Source organism: Oncorhynchus gorbuscha, unplaced genomic scaffold, assembly GCF_021184085.1.
Source record: "Oncorhynchus gorbuscha isolate QuinsamMale2020 ecotype Even-year unplaced genomic scaffold, OgorEven_v1.0 Un_scaffold_149:::fragment_2:::debris, whole genome shotgun sequence".
In the NCBI taxonomy this organism is placed as follows: domain Eukaryota; kingdom Metazoa; phylum Chordata; class Actinopteri; order Salmoniformes; family Salmonidae; genus Oncorhynchus; species Oncorhynchus gorbuscha.
In genome coordinates, this window is record NW_025744746.1 from 20,481 (window position 1) to 40,496 (window position 20,016).

Below are 20,016 nucleotides of genomic sequence, written 5' to 3' on the forward strand. Positions count from 1 at the left end.
AAGGAGGAGGGGAAACCATGATGTCACAGCAGTGGGTTGGATTTCTAAAGAAGAAAGGCGTAAAAACCACACCTCAAGGAAACATTTGAGACAGATGGCAATTTCAAAGCAAGCCTCATCAATCTTTGTTGACACTATTCCTTTTTTAAACTACTCTTATTTGGGATATTTACAATTATAATACATACTCTCATTTGAATATCAAATGAATTAGTGAACACACTAGAGTAAATGCCTTTTTTATAAGTCCTTGTTAAAAGTGAAAAATTCTCGACAACGGTTGGTTGGCGAATTAATTTACAGTGATATCTAATCCCAAGTTACAGCACATAAAAGGCATTACTATACATATTTTAATGGGGAGGTGGTTGTTTTCCAAACAATTTTCTGCTAGAGTACATTTTTAATTTATTCATATTTAATTTATTGGTCTCTGCCTATCCACTCAGTAAAACTAATCAACAGCATGTATGGGCCCCTCTTAAAGTCACAGCTCTCTCTGGCAGCCAGCCTCTGATCAGGATAAACCCTTCATTTCAAAAGTTCTTTCCATTTCTGCAAAGAGCAGGCTGGGTAAAATACCCTCCCTACATTCAGTCAACCAGGATGATACCATCTCCAAGGAGACTGTTCCATTCTCACAGACAACCTTTTAATCATTGGAAAAAAAGTCAGAAAATGAAAAATGTGCCCAGCCTTGAATGATCCAAAATATTTCAATTTCTGAGGGTACTGACCATCGCCACCGCGGTGGGAATGTCATCGGCGAAGGACAGAGCCTCTGCCTCTCCTCAAACTCCTCTGCCCTTGAGTTGCCTTTTCTACGGTGCTTTGGCAATCATTTAACACAGTGTGACTGCAGGTCTTATCACCTCCACTGTACGCTCCAAATACCTATCGACCCATTGACACACGGCGAAGAGGGACCTGCACAGCCTTACACATGGAAATGATTTCAATGAATTACCATTCCCCCTAGAGGTGGCAGAGCGGAGGTGAGACAAAGGACCCAAACAAGGAGCATTTCTCTGGCGTAATGTGCACCGTGTGTAATGAGCGGCGGAGCACGTAATTCTGTAGTCACCTCGGCGGCATCGTGGTTTGGCAATGCATTGAGAGGGTGTATTACTAAAGTGGGTCTTCAGTTTCCTCCCTGTAGCCCCGGCTGACCGCAGGAGTGCCTGGAAAGCAGGGAGATAGCAGGGAGATAGTGAAATGGAGTGTGCCAGATGCAATCAGTCATATCATAGGAAAATCGCCTCCATCACCTTCAGTGTAATTGGAACATTCATTACAGTCCAGTAAAAACACAAGGCACCATTAGATGTTCGCTTTAGGAGTGGATTCCTGGAGAATGAGAGACTTTCGGGGTCTTGATACGGGGTCACAGTCAAGTAAATAATAGGAATTGTTCCCGCGAGGCTCAGAAAACCACTAGGCTCCTGGTTACGCACCAAAACACAACTTGGCACAGCAGAGGGGAAGAAATTCAATTATCGGACAGAAAATAAGATGCCCCTTGTGCCCCTCAGTACAACAAGAACAACAATCAGAACAGTCTCCTATCCAACATCTCACTTGGAGATTCACACGTGGTCATTCTTGTTAATGTCATGTGTCTTCTATATTTGTCAAGTACCTGACAGTATTTTCTCAAAAGTTGAAGAATTGGTAGATTTCGGTCACTGTACTGTAGGATGCAGCTAATGGGACTTCTTTATTGATGGCTTCCGTCACATCATTTTTCAGAGGTCTATTCTGTAAAAAACACTGATATTATTTGCAAACCCGGTAACGTACAGGGTATGGATTATGTGTGCAATGTTGAACATGTATCTTTCTTTTAAGTAGCCACCTCTGACCTCATGGCCCTAGTGTCAACTGTGAGGATGAACATTCTACTGGGCACCAGGGGGCCCGAGCCCCAGCCACAGCCTTGTCCCCAATGCTACAGTTTGGAGCCATTGTAGTATTTTGTTATTGCATGTTTTATGTTGTACTTGTTTGTAATGTTTTCCAACTGGTCTAGAGGGAAATGTGTCACTGTAAACCATGCTGGAAATAAAAGTAAAACATTTGGTCGATCAAAGGAAGAATATTTAATATGTTTAGGTTTGAAAATGGACTTATTATTTATGTTCTGAGGGCTGTTTTTAGGAAACTTTGTTGTAAACAAAACAGGCAGAAGAAGAATAGAGTGTAAATAAGAGTGTATAAAGGAATTCTACTTAGAGTAAGCCTGAAGTCACTTCCAGATATCATCATTGTACATTCTCTTTGTGAGGTATAAACACCCTAACAACAAATCTACCCGTTTATAGTATCTCTAGCCAACTCTCACTAATGACTGTTTTTGGGGGGTGAAATTCATCTGCATTAAATATGAATAAAAAGGCATGATGAAATAATTAGGCAATGCCTTTCATGTAACATACACACACTATGAAGGGCTTGTGACTCATTTGAACTAAAAAACCTTTGCTCTGTCCAAATTGACCCTCAATTCCAAAAGTATGTGTAATTACCATAGCAATTAAGAGCACTGAATGACTACTAAAGGCATTTGGGTTAAACAAATATTTATATTCCCCCACAAAAAAATGTGCTAAAAAGTGGGTGAAAATGTATGATTCTTCGACGAGCTGATATTTATCGAGTGTAGTTATGTAGCTAGTGGTGCAGGTGCACCATACAGTAAGATCCTCCTGGTCCTTCCCTGAGCCGATTCATTTCCTCTGGGATGACTGAAGGGCTCGGCCACAGGAAATATGGCCTGCTGTGCTCTACCCCAGTCCTCTCTTTATATACCCCAGCCCCTCTCTCTCTACTTCATTCCTCTCTCTCGCTATACCCCATCTCTCTCTCTACCCCAGCCCTCTCTACCCCAGTCATCTCTCTCACTCTACCCCAGGCCTCTCTCTCTACCCCAAACCTCTCTTTACACCCCAGTCCTCTCTCTCTACACCAGTCCTCTCTTTATACCCCAGCACTCTCTCTCTACCCCAGCCCTCTCTCTCTACACCAGTCCTCTCTCTCTACACCAGTCCTCTCTTTATACCCCAGCACTCTCTCTCTACCCCAGCCCTCTCTCTCTACACCAGTCCTCTCTCTCTACACCAGTCCTCTCTTTATACCCCAGCACTCTCTCTCTACCCCATCCATCACTCTATCCCAGTCGTCTCTTTATACCACAGTCCTCTCTCTCTACCCCATCCCTCTCTCTCTACCCCATCCCTCTCTCTACCCCATCCCTCTCTCTAGCCCAGTCCTCTCTTTATATCCCAGTCCTCTCTTTATACACCAGTTCTCTCTCTCTACCCCAGTCCTCTCTCTCTACCTCATCCCTCTCTCTCTACCCCAAACCTCTCTTTACATGCCAGTCCTCCCTCTCTAGCCCAGTCCTCTCTCTCTACCCCATCCCTCTCTCTAGCCCAGTCCTCTCTTTTTACCCCAGTCCTCTCTCTCCACCCCAAACATATCTTTACACGCCAGTCCTCACTCTCTACCCCATCCCTCTCTCTAGTCCAGTCCCCTCTTTATACCCCAGTCCTCTCTCTCTAGCCCAGTCCTCTCTCTCTACCCCATCCCTCTCTCTAGCCCAGTCCCCTCTTTATACCCCAGTCCTCTCTCTCTAGCCCAGTCCTCTCTCTCTACCCCATCCCTCTCTCTAGCCCAGTCCCCTCTTTATACCCCAGTCCTCTCTCTCTACCCCAGTCCTCTCTTTCTACCCCAGTCCTCTCTCTACCCCAGTCCTCTCTTTATACCCCAGTCCTCTCTTAATACCCAAGTCCTATCTCTCTCTACCCCAGTCCTCTCTTTCTACCCCAGTCCTCTCTGTACCCCAGTCCTCTTTTTATACCCCAGTCCTCTCTTTATACCCCAGTCCTCTCTCTCTACCCCAGTCCTCTCTGTACCCCAGTCCTCTTTTTATACCCCAGTCCTCTCTTTATACCCCAGTCCCCTCTTTATACCCCAGTCCCCTCTCTCTACCCCAGTCCTCTCTTTATACCCCAGTCCTCTCTCTCTACCCCAGTCCTCTCTCTCTACCCCATCCTTCTCTCTCTAGCCCATCCCTCTCTCTCTACCCCATCCCTCTCTCTAGCCCAGTCCTCTCTCTCTAGCCCAGTCCTGTCTCTATACCCCAGCCCCCTCTCTCTACCCCATCAATATCTCTAGCCCAGTCCTCTCTTTATACCCCAGTCCTCTCTCTATACCCCAGTCCTCTCTCTCTACCCCAGCCCTCTCTCTCTCTACCCCAGCCCTCTCTCTCTCTACCCCAGCCCTCTCTCTCTCTACCCCATCCCTCTCTCTCTACCCCAGTCCACTCTCTATACCCCAGTCCTCTCTCTCTACCACAGTCCCCTCTCTCTACCCCAGTCATCTCTTTATACCCCAGTCCTCTCTCTATACCCCAGTCCTCTCTCTCTACCACAGTCCCCTCTCTCTACCCCAGCCGTCTCTTTATACCCCATCCCTCTCTCTCTACCCCAGTCATCTCTTTATACCCCATACCTCATTGTCTACCCCAGTCCTCTCTCTATTTACCCCATCCCTCTCTCTCTCTACTTCTGGTCACAACTTGCAGACTTGTTTACGTGCTGCTGTGCGTTTTGTTGCTAACCTTACTTTGCTACCTGACAACTTTACGTTTTTTACATTTAATTACGGTTTATATTTTTAGTTTTTCCCTCACTTAACTTGTTTTTAGCATTTTGTTGCTAACCTTACTTTGCTACCTGACAACTTTACGGTTTTTACATTTAATGACCTTTTATAGTTTTAGTTTTTCCCTCACTCAACTTTTTTTTGCATTTTGTTGCTAACCTTACTTTGCTACCTGACAACTTTATGGTTTTTACATTTAATTCCCGTTTATATTTTTTGTTTTTCCCTCACTCAACTTCTTTTCATTCAACTTTTTAACTCCGGACACTTTATCTGGACATGGTTCGACAGGACGTTCACCAGCCGAAGCTAAGTAGTAACATTTACATGATGCCTTCTAATTGCAGTCGCTGTACTCATAATATACAGGAGAACGATCGCCTTACGGCGAGGATAGCTGTGCTACAAGCCCAGCTTCAGACAGCAATCATTAGGCAAGGGTCATTTCAGTGTAGGAAAGGATGAAACGGCGTCTGTGCCACCATTGAGTACAGATAGTAGTATAAATCCCCTCGCACGGTCCCCGCAGCCAGACAACTTTCTCACGGCTTCTGGAGGGAAATGCTGTAGGAATGCTACACCGGTGTCGCTCATTCAGCCGACAGAAACGTTCAACCTGTTCTCTCCATTAAGCAGCTAGTTGGAGTCAGAGGCCGAGCCTTCTCTGGTCTCCACTCCTCCCGTTACAGGGTCTGAGATGCCGAAGCCTCCCACTATTAGCTCTGACAAATTGAAAACCCTAGTCAATGGCGACTTCATTACCCGCAGTATTAGACTTAAAACTAATCATCCAGCGATCATACACGGTTTACCAGGGAGCAGGGCTACCGACGTTAAGGCTAACCTGAAGATGGTGCTGGCTAAAGCTAAAACTGGCAAGTGTAGAGTATAGAGATATTGTTATCCACGTCGGCACCAACGATAGTAGGATGAAACAGTCAGAGGTCACCAAGTGCAACATAGCTTCAACGTGTAAATCAGCTAGAAAGATGTGTCGGCATCGAGTAATTGTCTATGTCCCCCTCCCAGTTAGGGGGAGTGATGAGCTCTACAGCAGAGTCTCACAACTCAATCGCTGATTGAAAACTGTTTTTTTGCCCCTCCCAAAAGATAGAATTTGTAGATAATTGGCACTCCTTCTGGGACTCACCCACAAACAGGACCAAGCCTGGCCTGCTGAGGAGTGATGGACTCCATCCTAGCTGGAGGGGTGCTCTCATCTTATCTACGAACATAGACAGGGCTCTAACTCCTCTAGCTCCACAATGAAATAGGGTGCAGGCCAGGCAGCAGGCTGTTAGCCAGCCTGCCAGCTTATTGGAGTCTGCCACTTGCACAGTCATTGTAGTCAGCTCAGCTATCCCCATTGAGACCGTGTCTGTGCCTCGACCTAGGTTGGGCAAAACTAAACATGGCGGTGTTCGCCTTAGCAATCTCACTAGAATAAAGACCTCCTCCATTCCTGCCATTATTGAAAGAGATTGTGATACCTCACATCTCAAAATAGGGCTACTTAATGTTACCCTAGATGCAGTCGCACCCCTAAAAACTAAAAACATTTGTCATAAGAAACAAGCTCCCTGGTATTCAGAAAATACCCGAGCTCTGAAGCAAGCTTCCAGAAAATTGGAACGGAAATGGCGCCACACCAAACTGGAAATCTTCCGACTAGCTTGGAAAGACAGTACCGTGCAGTATCGAAGAGCCCTCCCTGCTGCTCTATCATCCTATTTTTCCAACTTAATTGAGGAAAATAAGTACAATCCAAAATTATTTTTTTATACTGTCGCAAAGCTAACTAAAAAGCAGCATTCCTCAAGAGAGGATGCCTTTCACTTCAGCAGTAATAAATTCATAAACTTATTTGAGGAAAAGATTATAATCATTAGAAAGCTAATTATGGACTCCTCTTTATATCTGCGTATTCCTCCAAAGCTCAGTTGTCCTGAGTCTGCCAACTCTTCTAGGACGTAGGATCAAGGGAGTACTATATTTTAGTACTATATCTCTTGACACAATGACAAGATAGTAGCTACTAACAATTGGATACCCCGAAATTGGGGAGAAAAAGGGGGTAAAAAAATTGAAAATAAAAATGTCGGTGTTCCTCAAGGTTCCGTTTTAGGACCACTATTGTTTTCACTATATATTTTACCTCCTGGGGATGTCATTTGAAAACCTAATGGCAACTTTCACTGCTATGCGGATGACACACAGCTGTACATTTCGTGAAACATGGTGAAGCCCCAAAATTGCCCTCGTTGGAAGCCTGTGCTTCAGACAAGGAAGTGGATGGCTGCAAACGTTCTACTTTTAAACTCGGACAAAACAGAGATGCTTGTTCTAGGTCCCAAGAAACAAAGAGATCTTCTGTTGAATCTGACAATTCATCTTGATGGTTGTACAGTCGTCTCAAATGAAACTGTGAAGGACCTCTGCGTTACTCTGGACCCTGATCTCTCTTTTGACTAACATATCAAGACTGTTTCAAGGACAGCTTTTTTACATCTATGTAACATTGCAAAAATCAGAAATGTTCTTTCCAAAAATGATGCAGAAATATGAATCCATGCTTTTGTTACTTCTAGGTTAGACTACTGCAATGCTCTACTTTCCGGCTACCCGGATAAAGCACTAAATATTCTTCAGTTAGTGCTAAATACGGCTGCTAGAATACTGACTAGAACCAAACAATTTGATCATATTACTCCAGTGCTAGCCTCCCTACACTTGCTTCCTGTTAAGGCAAGGGCTGATTTCAAGGTTTTACTGCTAACCTACAAAGCACTACATGGGCTTGCACCTACCTATCTTTCCGATTTGGTCCTGCCGTACATACCTACACGTACGCTACGGTCAAGACGCAGGCCTCCTAATTGTCCCTAGAATTTCTAAGCAAACAGCTGGAGGCTCTCTCTCTCTCTCTCTCTCTCTCTCTCTCTCTCTCTCTCTCTCTCTCTCTCTCTCTTCTCTCTCTCTCTCTCTCTCTCTCTCTCTTTTGAGGAGGAGGGGGCCGTCTGGACCGTGTCTATGATTTCCCTCCGTTGCTGCCAGTGTTCCTCTCGAGAGCACCTGAACCCTAGGGCCATGCCTCAAGACTACCTGGCATGATTGTCAGGATTTGGCCAGGGTTGTTCCGGTTTTTGGTCACTAGATGCCCCCATTGTGCTTTTTGACCTTTTGTTTTCCCTAGATCCCCATTATTATTTTCACCTGTGCCTCGTTTCCCCTGATTGTATTTAAACCCTTAGTTTTCCTCAGTTCTTTGCTCTGTGTTTGTATGTTAGCACCCAGCCCTAGTATTCTGTGAACTCATGTTGATCCCGGTGGACTCTCTTGTGGAATTCTGTTTTTTGTTCTTGTTTATTTATTTTTGAGTATCTTTTGAGGCTTTTTATGCAATAACTACCACCTTGTGGATTTACCTTTTTGTCTTGGAGGATTACCTTTGTTCTTGTGGAATTCCTTTTGAGGTTGTGGAGTTACACGTTTTCCTGAAGGACTTCACTTTTTACTTCATTAAATACACCGTCTCAAGTAATGCTGTGTCTGCCTCATCTTCTGGGTTCTGCCGACTATTCGTGGCTCAGTTGGTTAAGTGACTGTTTCTCACTCCGGAGACCCGGGTTCGTAACCGGGTCCTGACAATGATGACTCCTTGCTGTCCCCAGTCCACCTGGCCATGCTGCTGCTCCAGTTTCAACTGTTCTGCCTGCGGCTATGGAACCCTTTCCTGTTCACTGGACTTGCTATCTGTCCCAGACCTGCTGTTTTCAACTCTCTACAGACAGCAGGAGCGGTAGAGATACTCTCAATGATCGGCTATGAAAAGCCAACTGACATTTACTCCTGAGGTGCTGACCTGTTGCACCCTCGACAACTACTGTGATTATTATTATTTGACCATGCTGGTCATTTATGAACATTTGAACATCTTGGCCATGTTCTGTTATAATCTCCACCCGGCACAGCCAGAAGAGGACTGGCCACCCCTCATAGCCTGGGTCCTCTCTAGGTTTCTTCCTAGGTTTTGGCCTTCCTAGGGAATTTTTCCTAGCCACCGTGCTTCTACACCTGCATTGCTTGCTGTTTGGGGGTTTAGGCTGGGTTTCTGTACAGCACTTTTAGATTTCAGCTGATGTAAAAAGGGCTTTACAAATACATTTGATTTTATTTGATTCCTCTCTCTATTCCATATCTCTCTGTCTACCCCAGCCCTCTCTTTATACCCCATCCCCCACTCTCTACCCCAGTCCTCTCTCTATATACCCCATCCCTCTCTCTCTCTACAGCATTCCTCTTTCTCTCTATTCCCTATCTCTCCCTCTACCCCAGCCCTTTCTTTATACCCCATCCCTCTCTCTCTACAGCATTCCTCTTTCTCTCTATTCCCTATCTCTCCCTCTACCCCAGCCCTCTCTTTATACCCCATCCCTCTCTCTCTCTACAGCATTCCTCTTTCTCTCTATTCCCTATCTCTCCCTCTACCCCAGCCCTTTCTTTATACCCCATCCCTCTCTCTCTCTACAGCATTCCTCTTTCTCTCTATTCCCTATCTCTCCCTCTACCCCAGCCCTCTCTTTATACCCCATCCCTCTCTCTCTCTACAGCATTCCTTTTTCTCTCTATTCCCTATCTCTCCCTCTACCCCAGCCCTCTCTTTATACCCCATCCCTCTCTCTCTCTACAGCATTCCTCTTTCTCTCTATTCCTTATCTCTCCCTCTACCACAAGCCTCTCTTTATACCCCATCCATCTCTCTACCCCAGCCCTCTCTTTATTCCCCAAACCCCACTCTCTCTACTTCAGTCCCCTCTCTCTCTACCCCAGTCCTCTCTGGATACCCCAGTCCTCTCTCTCTACCCCAGCCCTCCGTCTCTCTGCCCCCCCTCCCTCTCTCTCTCTCTCTCTCTCTCTCTCTCTACCCCAGCCCTCCCTCTCTCTGCCCCAGCCCTCCCTCTCTGCCCCAGCCCTCCCTCTCTCTGCCCCAGCCCTCCCTCTCTCTCTCTCTCTGCCCCAGCCCTCCCTCTCTCTCTCTGCCCCAGCCCTCCCTCTCTCTCTCTCTCTGCCCCAGCCCTCTCTCTCTCTCTCTCTCTGCCCCAGCCCTCTCTCTCTCTCTCTCTCTACCCCAGCACTCTATCTCTCTACCCTAGCCCTCTCTCTCTCCACCCCAGTCCTCTCTCTACCCCGGTCCTCTCTCTTCCTCAGCCCTCTTTCTCTCTCTACCCAAGCCCTCTCTCTGTCTCTATCTACCCCAGCCCTCTCTCTCTCTCTCTCTCTCTCTCTCTCTCTCTCTCTCTCTCTCTCTACCCCAGCACTCTATCTCTCTCTACCCTAGCCCTCTCTCTCTCTCCATCCCAGTCCTCTCTCTACCCCTGTCCTCTCTCTACCCCTGTCCTCTCTCTCTCGACCCCGGCCCTCTCACACCACTCAGCGGCCAGTGTGATTGGACTTCTCACTCTCTGCTGCTCCACATTATTGGCCATTATCCCACTGTGGTCCATGTGTAGGGTGGCACTGGTGTGGTGATGGAGAGGCGACAGGAAGGATCTCTACTGCAATAACGTATTATTAGCTTTTTCACAGCTCCCCTGGGGTGGATTTACACTGGATATCCACAGACCTCTGAGGGCAGCCCACTGTCACAACAGCACTATCCACCACCCGAGCAATGTCCAGATACACACCCACACTGATACAAGCGCACGCACACACCAAATCAGACGGAACATTGTGACTTTTTATTCACAGATTCTCATGCCTCTTTCCAATTAGCCCTAGCAGTGCTGAAGTGCTGGTGTGGAATGGTATTATTGTATACCCTCTATTGTTCAGAAACCATCAAACACATTTTCTCCTGTCATTACTTTATGTTCGTAAGCTGTTCTTCGGGAGAATAGAATAGAACAAGTATCGCCGTGCAGAGCACACTGTTACCTGCTGTGCACGACAATGCATCACATCACGTGTACATTGGATTGGAAACAGAGTGGCACTTCTAGCATTAGAGCTATTTTCTGTCAATGCGCTTGTCCTTCGTAATGTTAACCATGTCCCATGTGACTGCTGCCATGTGTCCCTGTCCTGTTTAGAAAACAGTCACAACTTCCTTAAGGGACAATAATGTTGACCAGGCTCAATTAAAGAGACATTTTGCTGACATGCAGATTGCCTCTACTCAATCTTTTTATGTAAAACATTGATATGCCAGTCACTTATGGATGGATGAACTTTGGGAGAATCAATAGTATTGATGAATCATAGATCATACAAGCCAACAAGACTGGCATTATTACAATGAATTCATTGTACGGGGAAAGTCAACATTCAACTGTAATCATAATCAGACAAAGTGAGTTATGCACAATCAATAGCACAGCTATTATAATAGAGCTTGTCTTTGTGGTGTAGGCACATTCAAACAGACTGCACTGTGTGTGTGTGTGTGTGTGTGTGTGTGTGTGTGTGTGTGTGTGTGTGTGTGTGTGTGTGTGTGTGTGTGTGTGTGTGTGTGTGTGTGTGAGTGTGAGTGTGTGTGCGAGTGCGTGTGCGAGTGCGAGTGCGAGTGCGAGTGCGAGTGCGTGTGCGAGTGCGAGCGTGTGTGTGTGTGTGTGTGTGAGTTTAGTCTTGCATCTTTACATTCATTTATCATATAACACAGCGCCACATTGCACACAAACTCAGACGGCTTATGCATTACTATGACTGATAGGTCGATCAACATGAGAAGAGAGTGAATCACTCTTGCAGAAATGTCCCATAGCATACAATAGCTGGGTGACAGTCTACCATAAAATAGTGTGAACTCGCCTTTTAAACTACAGGGTATTTCAGCCCTGCAGGTAGAGAGAAAGATACTCTTGTCCTCGCATTGTCAGAGACAGTAATCACCCAGGATGTAAGGGTAACATTCTAACAGCACAACAAGGACCATTCTGAACCCTGATGGAACTTCTCTACACCTCCATGAGTATGAAAGACAAAAAAGCACCCTGAAGAAGCATTACAATATTGGAACCTTTGGCAGTGCCACATTTTGTAGTGAAACATATTGGAAGGGGATTGTCAGGAGAGGAGCACAATATCGCTGTGAAATCCGAGGAGACGTTGGCATTTGATTGTGTCCTTTGCTGAACCCTGGGATATTGGCTGGATTGCAGTTTTTTAAACCTGAGCAGCAGTGGCTACTCTGTCTCTGCTTCACTATCTGTTGGCGCTCCTCTGGAATGGCACAAGACAAAATCAATAACCACAATGATTACAGAGAGACTTTTCTGGACAGAGATGTGTTTTTTCTTTGAGGAATTATTGATAAGATATTACCCCTGTTGCCAAAGATAATTCAAACAGAATAATACAGCACAAAATATAAAAGGTATAAAAGATAAAATATAAAAGAACAACTGAAATATAGGTGACACTGCACTGAAACTCCAATGCCATGAATTAAATCATTCAAATATTTACACCATAAATCAGCATTCGGGTAGCCTGTACTTCCTATGAACTACACTCAAACAGTGTTATGCTTGAATCTGCTCATGGTCAAGAAATGTATGTCAAAGAAAAAATGGGAAATGAAATCCTTCAATTCTGACAAAGCCCCACATTCCCGAGAGCCCCTCAGAGCCCCTAGGGTGACAGATGAGGCCTGGTTCAGTGTGTGTGAGCACAGCACTCAGACAGTCATTTGTAGGCATGTTGGGGGTCGAGGGCACAAAGAGACAGAGAGAATATCCATATGAGGATGAGCACAAACAGGAAACCTCTAATTCAGTCCGGTTATGTCACTGCTGACATGAACCAAGAGTATTGGACGGAGAGAAGGAGAAAGCGAAAGAAAGGGAGAGATGGACAGAGGGAAAGTGAGAGACATGAAGAGATGAGAGATGGATAGACACTCCCACCACTTATTGAACCCCACTGCCTCTGGTCTGCATTAATGGTGTCAGTCAGACCAGTGAATGTCATCGGCTTTTACCATCTGTCCTCTATTAGGCCAGCTGACCTAAGGACAGACATGGATCCACCCCGTCACTGGTCTGTTCCACTCACTTCCATATGTACTGTATGGTGCTTCTCAAGCCCACCAGATCAGCTGGCAGCTCATCACTCTCTTCACCATGTGGTTTCCTCTCTCTCTCCCCAGTGGTGTGTCTTAGCAGGGATGGGCACTCAGGCCTACGCCAGCCAGCCATTGAAAGACTGACTGGTAACCCCATCATCACTCCACCCGCAAATACAGTATGATGTCAAGCCCTAAAATAGAACACAGGACTAATTGTGGAGATGAAAAACATTATGCAACTGTGAAGTATGGGGAAGGTTTTGACATGTTCCCTCTCCAGTTTGAAATGCAATTAGAGGCGAAAGATCAAACATTCTAACAGATCTACTTTCAGACATTTACATTTGTAAGTTTAGCAACCGACATGATCATTTGAATACCAGCAGTCACTTTAACTCATTACAGATAATAGCCCTATCGCATGAGTTGTTCTTAGAGTGCTTTGAACTGAAGGAAGTGACACCCTCCTCCTCTCTTCAGCTCTAACTGAGCGAACAGTGAAACAGCTCAAATGTCTCCGCTAACTTGTAGTACACATGTGTTTGTGTATTTTACAGTTCAAATTCCAGGTTTTTCCAAGTTCCAAGTTTTTTTTTATCTTGATGTGAGGTAAATGTGAGCTAAATCTTCTATGCAACTATAGTTAAAAAATGCTTGTTTGCTTTACACTTTATGGGTTTTAGGAGAAAACGCTGTGATGCTTAGAAGCGGTTTGGCTTTCTTCTTCTCCACCCTGTGCAGCTGAGTGTTGGCACTGTCTCTGTGCACAACCATAAGATCCCAGTTTGATCATTCGCCTAAAATCGCTCCTCTCAAAAGAGAGATTTAAGGCCACTTTCATCATGAAAGGCCCTTATAAGATGAGCAGAATATACCTGCATCAAAGGTTTTCCTTTTGGTGAGCATGCTGTACAAAACTGGGCCAATTTGTGCGATGATGCACACAAACTCACCATCTTGCGTAAGAAAAATAGATATGTCTGCTCCAAACCTGTCTGATATCTCCCTCCCTGACTTTCATGTGATTTCAAGTTAGAGTGAAAATATCATCCTAACTTGCTCTTCCCCATGAAATCCATGGCAGCCTTTGTTAGGGCCCATTCTCCACCATGGGGCTGGATGTGTGAGCAACTGGGGTCAGACACTGTAATTTGTGCCCAGTGAGAAAGAAAAACAATGAAAACCTAGGGGCTAGGTTAAAACAGTGTACAAGGGCGTTGGCCTCACTTTGAAACTGGTAGAAATGACAAAGCCAGCAGGTAAAGCCATTACCGTGAGAAGTGTCATTATGGTAAGCCTGAGCAACATGGTCCAGACTACACACCCTGACTCTCTCTCCATTCAGTTACATTTGAGTCATTTCGCAGGTGCTCTTATCCAGATCAACTTATCCAGATCAACAGGACCAATTAGGTCCTGTTGATCCTTATCCTTATCCAGATCAACAGGACCAATTAGGGTTAAGTGCCTTGCTCAAGGGCGCATCCACAGATTTTTTTTACCTAGTTGGCTCTGGGATTTAAACCAGCAAACTTTTGGTTACTGACCCAACACTCTTAACCACTAGGCTCCCTGCCACCATTCCTTTCCTACCCTCTCTCCTCTTTCCTACCCTCTCTCCTCTTGCTTTTCCTCTCTCCTTCTCACTCTATGCATCTTACTCCTCTCATACCCTCCTCTACCATATTTCTCCATGCCACTGCTCAGGCTGTTTGGAGGCCTATGTTGTTCATTTCTCTCCACTGTTCAGCAGTGCAGTACAGTGTGACTTTAGAGGCCTACCTCCCTTCCTTCCTTCACTGTAATGGAATGCACATTTCCCTTGGTGTGAAAGTGGGTACTAATGAATAGCTCAACCTGGGTCCTGTCCTGTCCTCCACTCTGCTGTCTTTCATTGAATGCTCTTTGTTGATTAGACATAATTGAGGCGACTCAGAGAGACACAGGGCCAGCTCTCAGTACCTTCCTCCAGCGCAGTCGGCACAGATGAAAAAGCCCGTCTAGGCGCCCGATGTGGGGGGTCAGCACAAATCAGATCCCAGGCTTTCTTATGTCTGGTAGCCGACACTTTCAAATGTTAATGGGGGGTCTGAAAATGCTAATTGTCCCTAATTCATGTAAATAGGTTTTCTAATGGAGGAATTAAGCACTTTAAATACGCAATTGGAGGCAATCAGTCCTTTCATTTGGTGGGGCGGCACAGGTGTAGTGGATTGAAATTAATCTTTCACACAGGGCTGGCTCAATTGTCACTTGGCTGTGACCAGGCAGGGATGATAGAGAGAAAGGGACTCAGAGTGGGATTTGTGTGACCAGGCAGGGATGACAGAGAGACAGGGACTCAGAGTGGGCTGTGTGTGACCAGGCAGGGATGACAGAGAGACGGGGACTCAGAGTGGGCTGTGTGTGAGCAGGGTGGGATGACAGAGAGACGGGGACTCAGAGTGGGCTGTGTGTGACCAGACAGGTACGACAGAGAGACGGGGTCTCAGAGTGGGCTGTGTGTGAGCAGGCAGGGATGACAGAGAGACGGGGACTCAGAGTGGGCTGTGTGTGACCAGGCAGGGTGACAGAGAGACGGGGACTCAGAGTGGGCTGTGTGTGACCAGGCAGGGATGACAGAGAGACGGGGACTCAGAGTGGGCTGTGTGTGAGCAGGGTGGGATGACAGAGAGACGGGGACTCAGAGTGGGCTGTGTGTGACCAGACAGGTACGACAGAGAGACGGGGTCTCAGAGTGGGCTGTGTGTGAGCAGGCAGGGATGACAGCGAGACGGGGACTCAGAGTTTTTTATTAATTTTTTATTTCACCTTTATTTAACCAGGTAGGCCAGTTGAAAACAAGTTCTCATTTACAACTGCGACCTGGCCAAGGTAAAGCAAAGCAGTGCGACAAAAAACAATAACACAGAGATACACATAGGATAAACAAAAGTACAGTCAATAACACTATAGAAAAATCTATATACAGTGGGGCAAAAAAGTATTTAGTCAGCCTCCAATTGTGCAAGTTCTCCCACTTAAAAAGATGAGAGAGGCCTGTAATTTTCATCATAGGTACACTTCAGCTATGACAGACAAAATGAGAAAAAAATCCAGAAAATCACATTGTAGGATTTTTTTAATGAATTTATTTGCAAATTATGGTGGAAAATAAGTATTTGGTCAATAGCAAAAGTTTATCTCTTATATACCCTTTGTTGGCAATGACAGAGGTCAAACGTTTTCTGTAAGTGTTCACAAGGTTTTCACACACTGTTGCTGGTATTTTGGCCCATTCCTCCATGCAGATCTCCTCTAAAGCAGTGATGTTTTGGGGCTGTTGCTGGGCAACACGGACTTTCAACTCCCTCCAAAGATTTTCTATGGGGTTGAGATCTGGAGATTGGCTAGGCCACTCCAGGACCTTGAAATGCTTCTTACGAAGCCACTCCTTCGTTGCCCGGGCGGTGTGTTTGGGATCATTGTCATGCTGAAAGACCCAGCCACGTTTCATCTTCAATGCCCTTGCTGATGGAAGGAGGTTTCCACTCAAAATCTCACGATACATGGCCCCATTCATTCTTTCCTTTACATGGATCAGTCGTCCTCGTCCCTTTGCAGAAAAACAGCCCCAAAGCATGATGTTTCCACCCCCATGCTTCACAGTAGGTATGGTGTTCTTTGGATGCAACTTAGCATTCTTTGTCCTCCAAACACGAAGAGTTGAGTTTTTACCAAAAATATCTATTTTGGTTTCATCTGACCATATGACATTCTCCCAATCTTCTTTTGGATCATCCAAATGCTCTCTAGCAAACTTCAGACGGGCCTGGACATGTACTGGCTTAAGCAGGGGGACAGGATCTGCAGGATTTGAGTCCGTGGCAGCGTAGTGTGTTACTGATGGTAGGCTTTGTTACTTTGGTCCCAGCTCTCTGCAGGTCATTCATTAGGTCCCCCCGTGTGGTTCTGGGATTTTTGCTCACCGTTCTTGTGATCATTTTGACCCCACGAGGTGAGATCTTGCGTGGAGCCCCAGATCGAGGGAGATTATCAGTGGTCTTGTATGTCTTCCATTTCCTAATAATTGCTCCCACAGTTGATTTCTTCATACCAAGCTGCTTACCTATTGCAGATTCAGTCTTCCCAGCCTGGTGCAGGTCTACAATTTTGTTTCTGGTGTCCTTTGACAGCTCTTTGGTCTTGGTCATAGTGGAGTTTTGAGGTTGTGGACAGGTTTCTTTTATACTGATAACAAGTTCAAACAGGTGCCATTAACACAGGTAACGAGTGGAGGTCAGAGGAGCCTCTTAAAGAAGAAGTTAAAGGTCTGTGAGAGCCAGAAATCTTGCTTGTTTGTAGGTGACCAAATACTTATTTTCCACCATAATTTGCAAATAAATTCATAAAAAATCTTTAAATTATTTTCTATTTTTTTCCCCATATGTTTGTCATAGTTGAAGTGTACCTATGATGAAAATTACAGGCCTCTCTCATCTTTTTACGTGGGAGAACTTGCACAATTGGTGGCTGACTAAATACTTTTTTGCCCCACTGTATGTTGATTGACAGAGTCAAAAGCTTTGGCCAGGACGATGAAGACGGCTGCACAGTACTGTCTTTTATCGATGGCTGTTTTGATATTGTTTAGTACCTTGAGTGTTGCTGAGGTTCACCCCTGACCAGCTCGTATACCGGATTGCACAGCGGAAAAGGTACGGTGGGATTATAAATGGTCAATGATATGCTTGATAACTTGGCTTTCGAAGACTTTAGAAAGGCAGGGCAGGATGGATATAGGTCTGTAACAGTTTGGGTCTAGAGTGTCACCCCCTTTGAAGAGGGGGATGATCGCGGCAGCTTTCCAATCTTTAGAAACCTCGGAACAATACGAAAGAGAGGTTAAACAGACTAGTAATAGGTGTTGCAACAATGGCAGCGGATAATTTTAGAAAGAGAGGGTCCAGATTGTCTAGCCCAGCTGATTTTTTACGTGTCCAGGTTTTGCAGCTCTTTCAGAACATCTTCTATCTGGATTTGGGTGAAGGAGAAGCTGGGAGGCTTGGGAAAGTAGCTGCGGGTGGTGCGGAGCTGTTGGCCGGGAAGAAAGCATGGCCATCCGTAGAGAAATAATTTTTGAAATGTATCGGTAGTGACAGTGTTTCCTAGCCTCAGGGTAGTGGGCAGCTGGGAGAGGTGCTCTTATTCTCCATGGACTTTACAGTGTCCCAGAACGTTTTGGAGTTAGATCTACAGGATGCAAATTTCTGTTTGAAAAAGCTAGCCTTTGCTTTCCTGACTTCCCTGAAAAGTTGCATATCGCGGGGACTATTCGATGCTATTGCAGTCTGCCAAGGGATGTTTTTGTGCTGGTTGAGGGCCGTCAGGTCTGGAGTGAACCAAGGGCTATATCTGTTCTTTTTTCTACATTTTTTAAAAGGGGCATGCTTATTTAAGGTGAGGAAAATACTTTTAAAGAACAACCAGGCATCCTCTACTGACGGGATGAGGTCAATATCCTTCCAGGATACCCAGGCCATGCAGATTAGAAAGGCCTATTTTAGGGAGCGTTTGACAGTGTTGAGGGATGGTCGTTTGATCGCGGACCCATAACGGATGCAGGCAATGAGGCAGTAATCGCTGATATCCTGATTGAAAACAGCAGAGGTGTATTTGGAGGGCAAGTTGGTCAGGATGATATCTATGAGGGTGCCCATGTTTACATATTTAGGGTTGTACCTGGTGGGTTCCTTGATCATTTGTGTGTGATTGAGGGCATCTAGCTTAGATTGTAGGATGGCCTGGGTGTTAAGCATATCCCAGTTTAGGTCAGCTAACAGAACAAACTTTGAAGATAGATGGGAGGAAATCAATTCACATATGGTGTCCAGGGCACAGCCGGGAGCTGAGGGGGGTCTATGACATGCGGCAACAGTGAGAGACTTATTTCTGGAGAGACAAAAAAAATACTAGAAGCTCGAACTGTTTGGGCATAGACCTGAAAAGTATGACAGAACTTTGCAGGCTATCTCTGCAGTAGATTGCAACTCCTCCCACTTTGGCAGTTCTATCTTGACAGAAAATGTTGTAGTTGGGGATGGAAATCTCAGAATATTTGGTGGCCTTACTAAGCCATGATTCAGACATGGCAAGGACATCAGGATTGGCAGAGTGTGCTAAAGCAGTGAGTAAAACAAACTTAGGGAGGAGGCTTCTGATGTTAACATGCATGAAACCAAGGCTTTTACGGTTACAGAGGTCAACAAATGAGAGCGCCTGGGGACACACATGGCCTAGGTTAACCTCTACATCACCCGAGGAACAGAGGAGGAGCAGGATGAGGGTACGGCTAAAGGCTATCAAAACTGGTAGTCTAGTGCATTTGGGGACAGAAAATAAAAGGAGCAGATTTCTGGGCGTGGTAGAATAGATTCAGGGCACAATGTACAGACAGGGGCACAGTGGAGGTAAACCTAGGCATTGAGTGACGATAAGAGATGTTGCATCTCTGGAGGCACCCCATGTGTGGGAGGTGGGACAAAAGAGGTATCTGAGGCATGTTGAGTTGGGCTGGGGGCTCAGCAGTAAAATAAAACAATGATAACTACTCTAAACAACAGTATACAAGGCATATTGACATTAGAGAGCGATATAAAGCGAGGCATAAAGCAATCACAGGTGTTGATTGGGAGAGCTAGCTAAGACGACGGGTAAGACAGCAACAGCTAATCAGCTAAGACAACAACAACAGGTATAATGGCGATGAATGGGCAGAGAGGGTCAGCTAACTACACACAGGGCCTCAATTCGAGGCTGGGGCCGACAGATAAACAATATTAACAAAATGGAGTACCGTGATTAATGACCAGTCCAGCAGGCATCAGCTATGTAACCAGAGGATCATAGGGTCCAGTGAACAGTAATAGCTGAAACAGGGAAGTCGTTACTATGCTAGCAAGCGGGAGACACAGCGTTCATAAAGTTAGCAGGCCGGGGTTAGCAGAAGTGTCTTCACCGATGTCCGACAGAGCTTACAGCAGGAATCTGCCGATGTAGTGGCTTTTAGTCGTGTTAGTGAAGAGTCCGGGAGGCCGCTAGCAGTGGCTAACAATGACTAAATAGCTAGTAGCTAATTAGCTGGTTAGCATCTGATGGCTAGCTCCCGATGGAGGTTCTAGCTATAAGGTCTAAAAATAACAGATCTGTATCACATTTTTTGAGGCGGGTTGCCGGAAGGTATATTTAATTTTAAAAAATGGAAAAAGAGATTGAAATGTATTGAAATATATACAACAACAAAA